We start from the raw sequence: 12,427 nt of genomic DNA on the forward strand, positions 1-12,427 counted from the left end.
GTCCAGCAGATGGCTGTTGATGGAACTGAAAAAAAATGGCTTTCTTGCTCCGGAAATTGATTAAGGAACTGCTTTGATTCTTCTGCATTTTTTAAGGCACGCTGAATTCTTTTAGGGATTTCCGATGAAACTGTAAGTACCTGTTCTTCTAACTGCATTTTACTTTCTGTCATCTGTTCTATGAGTTTATCAAGTTTCTTTAAAGATTTAAGGTCACTTCCGACTTCCTCTTCTATAAATACCGCCACATAGGAAGGGAGATCACCATTATCTGTACCTTCGCAGACTGGTTTGTTTCCAACAAGAGCTGCAATATTTATGTCACTTTTCTCCTTGATGTTCTTCTTTCGGTCACCATTTTCAGAGCCACACGTGGTTGCCAGCGACTCACCGATCTCGCCGGCCGGGAGCATCTTGCCTCAGTGCGAGTCCTCGGCTCCTTGCGCAGCCCGCGTGGCCAGTGGACTCCGGCTCCGGCCAGCGATCTGACAGCAGCTGAGCCTCGGAGACCGTAGCTCCCAGAGCCACAGCAACTTCCTCTTCCCTCTCCTCTTTATGTATCACCTCCCCTCATCTCTGCAGAATTTCCAATCTTTCAAATAGACACTTTAAACAGAATAGCAGTTATAAATTAATATTTATAATACTAATTATGTATAATAATATATATAATATATAACATATAAAAAGAATGTAAAGTTTTTGCTGTGAGAAAACATGAAAGAAAAAAGAAAAGCTGGCTATCTCCCAATGCCAATTGTGGAAAATCACAACAAAAAGCATTTTCCAGTTGTTTGTTTACTTTGTTTTCATAACCAAAGTCATGGCTCAGCTCATGCACTGGTATGTTAGCTCATTTCTGCCAATGAGTCAACAAAGGAAAATGTTGACAGAACTGAATATGTTTGTGTGCACGCGTGTGTGTGTTGATATTAATGTAAAATTATGGCCCAATAGGTAAATGACGTACCAAGATGATCCACAGTTGTTTTTAAATTGTTCCCGTGTAATTTTTAAACGTACATCTCCAGTGTCTGGTAAGTGCTCAACGCATATTTGTCGAGTGAATTTGAATGAATAAATGAGAATGCCTGTTTATGTCAATGAGTTTTCTTAAAGCATCTGTACCTACATGTCAGATGTCTGTTTCATTAGTGTTGCATGTGTCTGTGATTATGAAAGTTTAATGAAAGGTGATGAGGCTTCTCTTTGGCTTTCCCTCTTCAGGTAAATATTCTGTAGCCCTTGCAATATTCCATTATGTGCAAGCTCTGCCTTATCCCTAAAGATTATTACTTTGTGCAGCAGGACTATTTTAATGTCTGATCTATTCCACCAGGTGAAGCAAACAAATTAGACAGAGCACCACAGCTGCTTGATATAGGATGTCCTCATGTTTTTGCTCCCTTTTTTCATACACCCAAGCATCACATTTATTTTTTCAACAGCTGCTGCACATTGAGCAGACTTCCTAATTAGCTAATGTTTAGAAAGCCCTTTGAAGATAAAAGCCCTGTGTAAGTGCTAAGTGTTATTATTACCTTGACAAAAGAGTTCTCTTTTACCCTGGCTCACTGCAAAATGTGTAAGATTTCCTTCTCTCTAACCAGTGGTAGTGAAACTATAGGCTACATAAATCTCAGGAGAAAGAATTGGAAATTCATCTGTGGCCCTTGAATGTAAACAGCTGGGTACCTCTGAGTGTTCCTTCATGTCTTAATGTCAGGTTTACTAGGCACCAGAAGAAAAGAATGCTGGGGATGGGAAGGGTGAGGCTATGGAATGCTTTGGGGGAATGCAAAGCTTTGAACCCAGGTTTGCCTGGCCACACACCTGAGCTCTTTCAGCAAAAGGTAACACTTCAAAGTCACAGTCATTAGAGCCTCAAGAGGGTACAAAATAAGTATGGTGTCATTACTGATACAATCTTTTATTATTTTAGAAATGTAGAAGAGGCAGGGAGCATGTCTGGCTGCTTTGATCAGGGAAGTCATTAGGAAAATGACCTTGATCGCTTTCTTAAGGAGATAGCTGTGCTACATCCTACAGAGTAGGACGACGGGAACTCTCAAATCACCGACTCATGGATTAGCACTTGATATTATTTTCATTCCAGAATGTATTCAAGAGATAGGAGGTGAAAATAATGGGAGAAGATGAATTGAAAGAACAAATACCCATGCCATGGAAATCAGCTCTGGCCTTCAGCGCTAATTTAAATAAATTAGTCTTTTCTTTTCTTTTTTTTTTTTGCGGTACGCGGGCCTCTCACTGTTGTGGCCTCTCCCGTTGCGGAGCACAGGCTCCGGACGCGCAGGCTCAGCAGCCATGGCTCACGGGCCCAGCCGCTCCGCAGCATGTGGGATCTTCCCGGACCGGGGCACGAACCCGCATCCCCTGCATCGGCAGGCGGACTCTCAACCACTGCACCACCAGGGAAGCCCTCTATTTTTTAAATAAATAAATTACTTAAATTTATTTCAATAAATGATGTTATCACCAGTTTTTCTTAATGGCACTAAAGTTTCAAATCTGAGTACCTGGAAAGATAGGACAGTCATGGCATACATTGAGAGGGAAGGAATTTAGAAGAAAAGAAACTGGGAAGGGGGAAAATAATAAATTCTACCCAAAAGATTGAAAATTGAAAAATTTTCCATTAAAACCCCCAACTGTTAGGCAAGGACTCTGCAAGCAGCTTTAGTACCGTCTGGCCATGCAGAGCTCTTAATCAGCCTGCTTCTCCTGTCACTTGAAAACTGCTGCTTCCGCTTCCTGGTGCCAAGGTACACTTATGGAACAAGGACACACTCGAGAGGCTCACATGCCAAGATAAAAACACTTTTTGGTGTCCTCCCTAAATGATACTGGAAGTAGAAAATACTATGTCTTTCACAGCTCTAGGGCTAAAACTCTGGTGAATGGAGAAATCCATACTCCAGATCAACTTTGAAATAATCTCTTGGAACAGGCAACAATTCATAGCTCCCTCCTGCAAAGCAGGAACAGGGGTAGTGAACTGCTTAGCAGAAAGCTTGTTTGTGGCTAATATATTAGATAAATTATTCAAGAACAACATCCTTGTAAGCCCTGTAATTTCTGCCAAGTAAGTAAGCCTGTTGACCTACAAAATGTAGATCAAAGACCAAAAGTGCATTTCCCACAAGATTCCTTCCAGGCTCTAGAAACTGGATTGGCCAAGTTGCTGATCTGAAACCCAAAACATGGAGCACAAAATATTGTCACTCAGAAGTTATAATGTAGGTGAGATAGAGAGGTTCAGATAACAGAGAAAGAGAATCTTGGACTCACCACTGCCAGCAAGTGACATCAAAATTCTCCATAATTTGACCCAATCACTCTTTCCAAATAGATCTTCCATTACTACCAAGCTTCCTCTAACCTGAATCACTTGCTTTTCCATTTCTTATATATCCTATATTTCCAACCTCCACTTGTTAATTCCTACTATCACTTTTTTGTAGAATGCCTTTTCATTACAACTCCCCATTTCCAAAATTTCCCCCTTGTTCAATGGTTATCTCACATGTCACTTCCTCAGGGAAGCTCTTCTCTCAGGGAGAAGTAAAAATAGCACTTCTGCTTCATTTCTCATATGGAAACAACTACTTTCCCCTGTAAAGTGATGCTATTAAAAGAATATATTTTGGTAATGGCTTTATTAGTCTGGAATCTCCTTGAGAGTGAGATCCATATCTATTTCATCTTAGATCCTTTTTGGCTGTCAGTCCAGTACTTTGAAAAGTAGAAGATGCTAAATAAATATTTATCTAATAAAAAATCACTCAACAGTCCTCACATTCATCATCACTTATTGCCAGGTACTATTCTAAGTGCTGGGATATGCTGTGAACAAAGGGGACTAGCATTTCTGACCTAATAGAATTTACATTCTAAACTATGAGGCAGAGAATAAACAAAATAAATAAGTTATGGATGGGTGGGTAGATGGATGGATTACAAAGTAAAAAACTGGCTTTATCAGTGGGAAAATAAACTTTCCCAGAACATTTTCTGTTCTCTATATAAATCAGTTTCTGAGGCCAAAAAAGTGATGGTTCATCTCATCCACAATAATTTTAGATAAATAGAGGACAGAGAATCTGATTTCTCAATTTATTGCTGTACTGATTTCAGATGCCCTTGCACAAGTCACTTTTGGTGACCTTGTAAAAAATATTTTAATGCCCATGAGTTTATGAAGAAGCAGTTTCTTTGGGTCAGAAAGAGCACATTTTAGTCTGGGGATGCCCCTATAAAAGGAATGTTTTTTTCAAATAAGAATTAACCACTGAAGATGGAAATATGAGAAGGCAAAAGTTTGGAAGAAACAGGGAAGATTTTTACTTTGAAAAATAGATGTCTGTTTATGCTAATTTAATCAAGCTTGTAATGAAGACAGTTTTCACAAAGCAGTTGGGACCTGAGATCTTCAGACCCATAGTGGCCAGTTTCTGTGTCCCAAGTGAGTCCATTAAGCTTATTGTTATTAAGTTACTAATTTTTCTTTGCAACATGGAATGGTGAGAATCATTTCACACATCACCATTCTACAGATGGGGTGAGTACCTGTTCCAACAGGTGGCCACATCTCATGCTTGGTCTCTGCTGCCTCGTCACTGGGAAAAACAGCTAGAGGCATTATATTCTCCACATTATTTCATAAGCTGATTCGATTTTAGAGAAAACATCTATTTGTGGCTAAAACTCGACTTCAAACTTAGTGAAAAACACTCAGTGAATAAGAACATCTTTTCAGTGTTCCAAGCTAGCTCTCTGAAAGGAGAAAGCAGCATAGCCATTCAAGTGCATTTTCATTTCCTTTGTGACTTTCAAGGCTCACAATATTCTGATTTGGAATTTTCTACCTATTGTAGAGACAGTATTCCTAATATCTAATGTGGTCTCTGTGAACACTTCCACTTCAGTCTCAGCCTCTAGCGTAAGTCATGCACTCTTATTTGTTTCCTGCCCCTTCTTCGTTCTTATTTTCTGAGATTCTAAGAGACCAGTAGAATGGAGGCTGTATATGCCATCGGAAGGGCTGAGGGTAAGAAGTGAGTGACCATAGCATCAGTGAAATGAGTTAATGCACCAGCTCAGAATCAGCTTGTCCAAGTTCAGCTCCTAGCTCCACAATTACTAGCTGTGTGACTTTGAGCAATGTAGCAAATTTCTCTGTGCTACCATTTTTTCTTTGGTAAAATAAAGATACTGCAATCGAACTGTCCTGAGGGCTAAATAAGTTACTGTCTGTAGATAGTGAATGTCTGGTGCCTAGTTAGCTCCATGTATTTGTTAGTTGTTCTTCCTGCAAGTGGAAGAGGGAAAAAAAAGAGATTCTTCTGTGGCCAGGGTCTCAGCTTCCTCTGGCTAGGATTCAAAGTGATGTCTGAGCATGTTGACAAATTGGGGGGCAGGCTTCTTGAAGTGTGTGCCTGTAAGGGATATAGGAGCTTCCTGGGAAAGAATTCTTCCCAAGGGCTGAGCTTCACGATTTAGATCCAGTAATGAAACCTCGGTCCTGGTGGAGGAAAGAATTGTTCTGATTATATCTGATCTGACTTCAGGCTAGTCTCATAAGTCCAATAGACTTATTTGTTTCTAGGGAGATAATGAGCCATATTGAAAAGGGAAGACACATTTTACTAAAATCCTATTAGACACTGGAGCACAGATAGCACGGTCCTGGGACCCCCCTCTAAAGAGTGAAAGACACTCTTGGGGACAGAGAGGTGCTATTCTCCACTTCCGCAGAGCAGCAGTCGAGGGGGAGGGGATGGGGAATGGGGGACAAAACTTTTAGTGGTCACAGACTGCCCAAATGGCACTCAGCTAAAGAAGGGCTGAAACTATTGATGTCCACAGCCCTCTGAATGCCATTGGAACCAAGATACAATGAAACTGTTGCTTTGTTACAATACAGAGACTAAAAACGTGACATGGCTCATAAACTATAAAGAAACTTCACCTGCTAGATGTACAATCCTAATAAAGTCAGAGAAGGAATAAATAATTTCATTCCTTAAGCATTAAACAAATACTTATTAAGCCCCTCCTATGTCCCAGGCATTGTGTGTTACATGCTAGGGATTCAAGGCAGCGTAAAACGGACCAGTTTCTGCCCTTACGGAGCTCACAGTCTGCAGTGGACTGGAGTGAAGAGACAAGTCCCCAGACAACTAGAAATCAGTCAGTGCTCTGGAGGGAAAGGTATGCAGAGCTGGGGGAGCACATGAGGGCACACCATGTGGATTTGGGGTACCGGTGAGGGCTTCATCCTTGAAGGAATGACTTCTATGCTGAGGAGCTGAAGAATAACTGCAATCTAGCTGGGCAGAGACAGGGGTGAGCAGCATTCTAAGCCACGGCAATAGTGTGGGCGAGGGTCCGGGTGCCGCTCCATACAGAACTGTTATAAGCGGGGCCGGCAAAGTGTGAGCCACAGGCCACTGCCTGTTTTCGTAAATCAAGTTTTATTGGAACATTCACTTTCATACTGTCTATAGCTGGTTTTGTGCTACAAATGGTAGAGTTGAGTAGTTGTGACAGAGCCTGTATGGTCCGCACAGACTAATATTTACTATCTGGACCTTTGCAGAAAAAAACATTCTAGAACATAACAGGGCAAGTGGCAAAGTGGTGAGCTCTCTCCCAGTGAATTTCCTTCAGCATTTTTCTGGTGTTGGATTGGACAGAAGTATAAAGCAAAACGGAATGAGTCGACGGGTACACTTTTCCATTCAGGTTACAAGTCAAACTCAAAGCAATAGCCCCTGTGGCACTATGAAAGGAAGAGGTGCTTTGTGGTATGTTTTTACATTGGTGCTTCGTGGAGCCTTTTCATAGGACATTTTTTTTTTTTTTTTTTTTTTTTTTTTTGCAGTACGTGGGCCTCTCACTGTTGTGGCCTCTCCCGTTGCAGAGCACAGGCTCCGGATGCGCAGGCTCAGCGGCCATGGCTCACGGGCCCAGCCGCTCCGCGGCATGTGGGATCTTCCCGGACCAGGGCACGAACCCATGTCCCCTGCATCGGTAGGCGGACTCTCAACCACTGCACCACCAGGGAAGCCCCATAGGACATATTTTTATCCAGGTTGCTGGGAGGCAGTAACTCATTACGTGCTGCTGGGACCAAAAACTGTGTTTCTAGATTATAGCCTCAAATTGCCAGCAACACGCAGAATAAACACACTATCTGACAAACTACACGACAAGCCCTCTTAAGATGAAACGCTGAAGGCAGGTGGCACACCCAGTGTGGCCACACTGTCAGGTCTTGACTGAAATCACAGTTGATATTCATCTGGTTCAGAGAGGTATCAGTAATATATGAACAGAAAACCTTTACTTTGGGGTTTTAGAATGACAACAAAAGCTTCACGGAACTTTTGCCCCATTCAAAATTTAGTGCATGTTTCTGCCTGGAACCTTCTCCCTTACTCTCCTATAATCTTACCATCCTTTGTTTGTAGTTACATTTATTTCCATTGCCTACAAGGATTCAGGTAAATATCCCCACTTCCTGTTTCCATAGTGCACTGCGCACTTACCGTACAGTGGTGGTTCTTTCCCGTCATCTGCCTCATTCCTGTAAGATCCCTGAGGGCAACGCTGTACCCTTCTCCCATTGTAGGTCAGTGCCTGAAACATTTGTGGGTCCTCAGTATATATTTATTTAATGTATTAATGAAAAGGAAAAACCAATAATGATTGAATCAATGCTATGAAAGGGAAGTTTTATATATGGGTCACTCTTTAGTTAACAAGCATAATTACATGAATAATGAGCCATATGTTTCTGATATCAACCACCATTTCCCTCACACTGAGGAATTAGCCAGGGGTTGCTTAGAGAATATTCTCTTTTCTGGTTGGAGTTTATATCTTGTTCTGCTTTATTTTGTCTAGATTTTGCAATCCCACTGACTCTCTGCCTCAGAGTCCTACACTGCCATTTTCCAATACTGATCTGCTAGAATGGACATTTCTTTACGTCAGAATTTTTAATATTTACTCTAAAGACTTCTCAATCTCTCGTCTATAATAAAGATTTAATGAACCATATTTCTATGGAGCTTTGTTTATTCCAATTTTCCTTGCAAAGTGCTGGCTTCCAAATCTTATGCCTAGCAACGGCACTATTTATCGGCTATAGTTTTCAGCACCTGTATTTTCTGTCAGACCAGGGAAATAGGAGGCAGTTTTTACCCAGAAGAAAAAGTCATTTCTTGATTGATTTCAAGTGATGATATCAGGGGCACCTGGATATTTGTTGGGTGGGGACTTTCTGTTTAATCATTTTATACCCACAATCACACAGAAGAAATCAAACCAAGTAGGGAAAGACCTAGAGCTCCTCAATGAAGATGTTCAAAATGGGAGAAAGATCATGGTACAAGGCATTCATTTTGCAACCTGTGTCCTTACATTTATTCGTATTCTTATCATTTACTTCTTTCGGGAAGTAGATAATCCATGGAGGGGAAAAAAACTCACAGGTGTTGCTTCAACAAACTCAGGAATCAAGTAGAACTGACTGTGTGCATTTTTTGCACTTAAGATCTAGTTACAAATGTCTTCAAATGTCTAAATGTCTGACAGTATAAACAGTAGATACTTCATTTTAGAAGCTGAATTAAAAGTCAGGGAAAAAGAATTTGGAGAGGCTAATCAGACTGGGTTTTCAAAAGGAGATCCATGGACTTGAATTCACAGATTTCTTTCCTGCTTTGAAAGCAAAACAAATAGTGCATTGGACAAAATTAAGCTGGGTTAAAAATTGAATATTTCATGCACAAATTGATTTATAAAGAAAACAATGCATTCTGAATGCATTGAAAGGAATTCTGAAATGTATTAAGAATCAGCTTAGAGAAAAAGAAATTCAAGAAGTTAAATCTGATTAAAGAAACCATCCAATGTGAAAAGAGAAACAGGAGGGAATCAGTCTGATGTAGTAAGGCAATAGCTTTTTCTGAGGCTGGCAATTCTGTAATTTCACACCTAACACATATGTTTTACCAGGGATTGTGGATAATATAAGGACTTGAAGGAGAGAGAAAAAGCAAATGAAAGTGGAAGATTATATTTACAGATCCATACATCCATGTAGTTGACACAAGAACGATAATCATGAATTAAACTAATAAACCTAATCCTCAGAAAATTAGAGACAATGTACATGGCTCTGTTAGTTTATCAGTTTTAAGAATGTGAAAGAATGGAAAGACTATGCTTGTCATTATTTTAAAAGAATTCTAGGACCTACTTTTACAAACATACTCAAAGTTCTTGTGAATTCTTCTTCGAAAGCATCTTAATTATGTGGACGACACATTGATCTTCACTGGCACAAACCTCAGAGCCATAGACTCTAGGTCCTGAAATTATTTAAGTTATCACAGAAAATTCTACACATTATCTTGTTAAAACAAAAATAATAGCTTTATCTTCAGTAACTGTGGAAAAGAATTTAATTTTTAAAAGAGTTTTTAAAAGGGATGGGTTTTTCTTAATAATTCTGTCCCAAGTTTCCTTGATCCTTCAGGAGGTCAAGAGTCATTCATTTCCAGAGTCTATTCACTTATCTGTCAAAACATCCAATATCTGTTTTTGGAGTTTTAAATGTTCCTTGCACTGAGTTTCACAATATTTTTCTGATTACAGAAATATTTTGGTACCATTATTGTCAGAGAAAAACAATCTAGAATAAGGAGACTTAAATGATGAAGATTTTTGAGAATTTTTCAAGTGTATTAAAATATTCTTCCTTCATTTTTATAAAGAGAAAATTGACAGCATGTCTAATGTAAGAACTTTATATTTTCAAATATACTTAGTTTAAAAATATCACACGCTGTGAGCCCCAGCCTTTCCGAGGGAGCGGTGGTGTGTTCGCCATCTTAGGGAAAAGATGTTCTCGTCCGTGGCGCACTTGGCGCGGGCGAACCCCTTCAACGCACCCCACCTGCAGTTGGTGCAAGATGGTCTCGCGGGCCCCCGCAGCAACCCCGCCGGGACCCCGGGCCCACCCCGTCGCTCCCGCAAGCTGGCAGCCGCCTCTGTGGAAGAGTACAGTTGTGAATATGGCTCTGCGAAGTTTTACGCACTGTGTGGCTTTGGTGGGGTCTTAAGTTGTGGTCTGACACACACTGCTGTTGTTCCTCTGGATTTAGTGAAATGCCGTATGCAGGTGGACCCACAAAAGTACAAGGGCATATTTAATGGATTCTCAGTTACACTCAAAGAAGATGGTGTTCGTGGTTTGGCCAAAGGATGGGCTCCGACTTTCATTGGCTACTCTATGCAAGGGCTCTGCAAATTTGGCTTTTATGAAGTCTTCAAAGTTTTGTATAGCAACATGCTTGGAGAGGAGAATGCCTATCTCTGGCGCACATCACTATATTTGGCTGCCTCTGCCAGTGCTGAATTCTTTGCTGACATTGCTCTGGCTCCTATGGAAGCTGCTAAGGTTCGAATTCAAACCCAACCAGGATATGCTAACACTTTGAGGGATGCAGCTCCCAAAATGTATAAGGAAGAAGGCATAAAGGCATTCTACAAGGGGGTTGCTCCTCTCTGGATGAGACAGATACCATACACCATGATGAAGTTCGCCTGCTTTGAACGTACTGTTGAAGCATTGTACAAGTTTGTGGTTCCCAAGCCCCGGAGTGAATGTTCAAAGCCAGAGCAGCTGGTTGTCACATTTGTGGCAGGTTACATAGCTGGAGTCTTCTGTGCCATTGTTTCTCACCCTGCTGATTCTGTGGTGTCTGTGTTGAATAAAGAGAAGGGTAGCAGTGCGTCTCTGGTCCTCCAGAGACTTGGATTTAGAGGTGTATGGAAGGGACTCTTTGCCCGTATCATCATGATTGGCACTCTGACTGCACTGCAGTGGTTCATCTATGACTCCGTGAAGGTCTACTTCAGGCTCCCTCGCCCTCCTCCCCCTGAGATGCCAGAATCTCTGAAGAAGAAGCTTGGGTACACTGAGTAGATGAAAGCAGATGTGGACTGAATCTGCTTGTTGATCAGTGTTGAGGAAAATGCAGAAGGAACTTTTATATATCTGACAGTGTAGGAAATTACCTATTCCTAATATAATTACTGTAGTACTCTTGCCAGAAGCAAGAGTTTCAAACTTACTGTTGAAATAAACCCAACTGTTCATGGTTAAAAAAAAAAAAAAAAAAAAAAAAAAAAAAATCACAGTAGCCAAGAGGTGGAAGCAATCCAAAAATCCATTAACAGATGAATGGATAAACAGAATGTGGTATATGCATACACTGGAATATTATTCAGCCTTTAAAGGGAAGGAAATACTGTCACATACTACAACGTGGATGAACATGGAAAACATTATGTTAAGTTAAATAAGCCAGCCACAAAAAAACAAATACTGTATGATTCTATTTATAGAGATATCTAAAACAGTCAAATCATACAAAAGGAAAGAAGAATGGTGGTTAGCAGGGAATGGGGGAGGGGAGAATGGGGAGTTGTTTAACTGATATACAGTTTCAGTTTTACAAGATGAAAAAGTTCTGGAGATCTGTTGCAGAATAATGTGAATGTACCTAACACTAACGAAACTGTACACTTAAAAATGGTTAAAGTGGTAAATTTTACGTTTTTTTTTGTTTTTTTTTTTTTTTTTCAGTATGCGGGCCTCTCACTGCTGTGGTCTCTTCCGTTGCGGAGCACAGGCTCCGGACGCGCAGGCTCAGCGGCCATGGCCCACGGGCCCAGCCACTCCGCGGCATGTGGGATCTTCTCGGACCGGGGCACGAACCCGTGTCCCCTGAATCGGCAGGCGGACTCCCAACCACTGCGCCACCAGGGAAGCCCACGTTATGTACTTTTTACCACAATTTGAAAAAACAAAACCAAAAGCAAACCCTAAGATACGTTTCTGACTCACTTACATTTAATTCATCACTCATTTGCAGAGAAATCAGAGGGCCGTGAAACCCTTGCCATCAGCCCTTTAATTAGCCTCTAGCTCTTTTTTCTGAGACACAAAATCTCCTATTTTGACAGGATTAAATGAACAGGAGTACACGAAAGGAAAGGTTTAAATTTTCCTTGAAATTGCGATGCTACCACCAGAAGGCCAATGAGGTTCTAAACTTGAAATGTACACTTGACAATCACTGTTAATAACTAAGGTATACCATTAGGCAAATTCCCCAGCCTACTTATTATGTATGAACACAAGCAATTATGCCTTTGCAGAATACACATACCATATACTGCAAAGCATGGAATCAAATTAATGCATAATATTGGGGGGTGGGGGGGTGTGATGAACTGGGAGATTGGGACTGACATATATACTCTAATATGTATAAAATAGATAACTAATAAGAACCTGCTGTATAAACAAATAAATAAAATTAAA

The 12,427-nt window shown here is 40.7% G+C and overlaps 1 protein-coding gene and 1 pseudogene across 12 annotated transcripts in view; one reads left to right on the top strand and one right to left on the bottom strand.

Annotated features, from left to right (window-relative positions):
- Positions 1 to 12,427, bottom strand: part of ST6GALNAC3 (ST6 N-acetylgalactosaminide alpha-2,6-sialyltransferase 3) — a 602,379-nt gene that overhangs the window by 291,763 nt on the left and 298,189 nt on the right. The window lies entirely within an intron of this gene.
- On the top strand, positions 9,885 to 11,198 carry LOC117313905 (solute carrier family 25 member 3 pseudogene; annotated as a pseudogene).

This window comes from Tursiops truncatus, chromosome 1, assembly GCF_011762595.2.
Source record: "Tursiops truncatus isolate mTurTru1 chromosome 1, mTurTru1.mat.Y, whole genome shotgun sequence".
NCBI lineage: Eukaryota > Metazoa > Chordata > Mammalia > Artiodactyla > Delphinidae > Tursiops > Tursiops truncatus.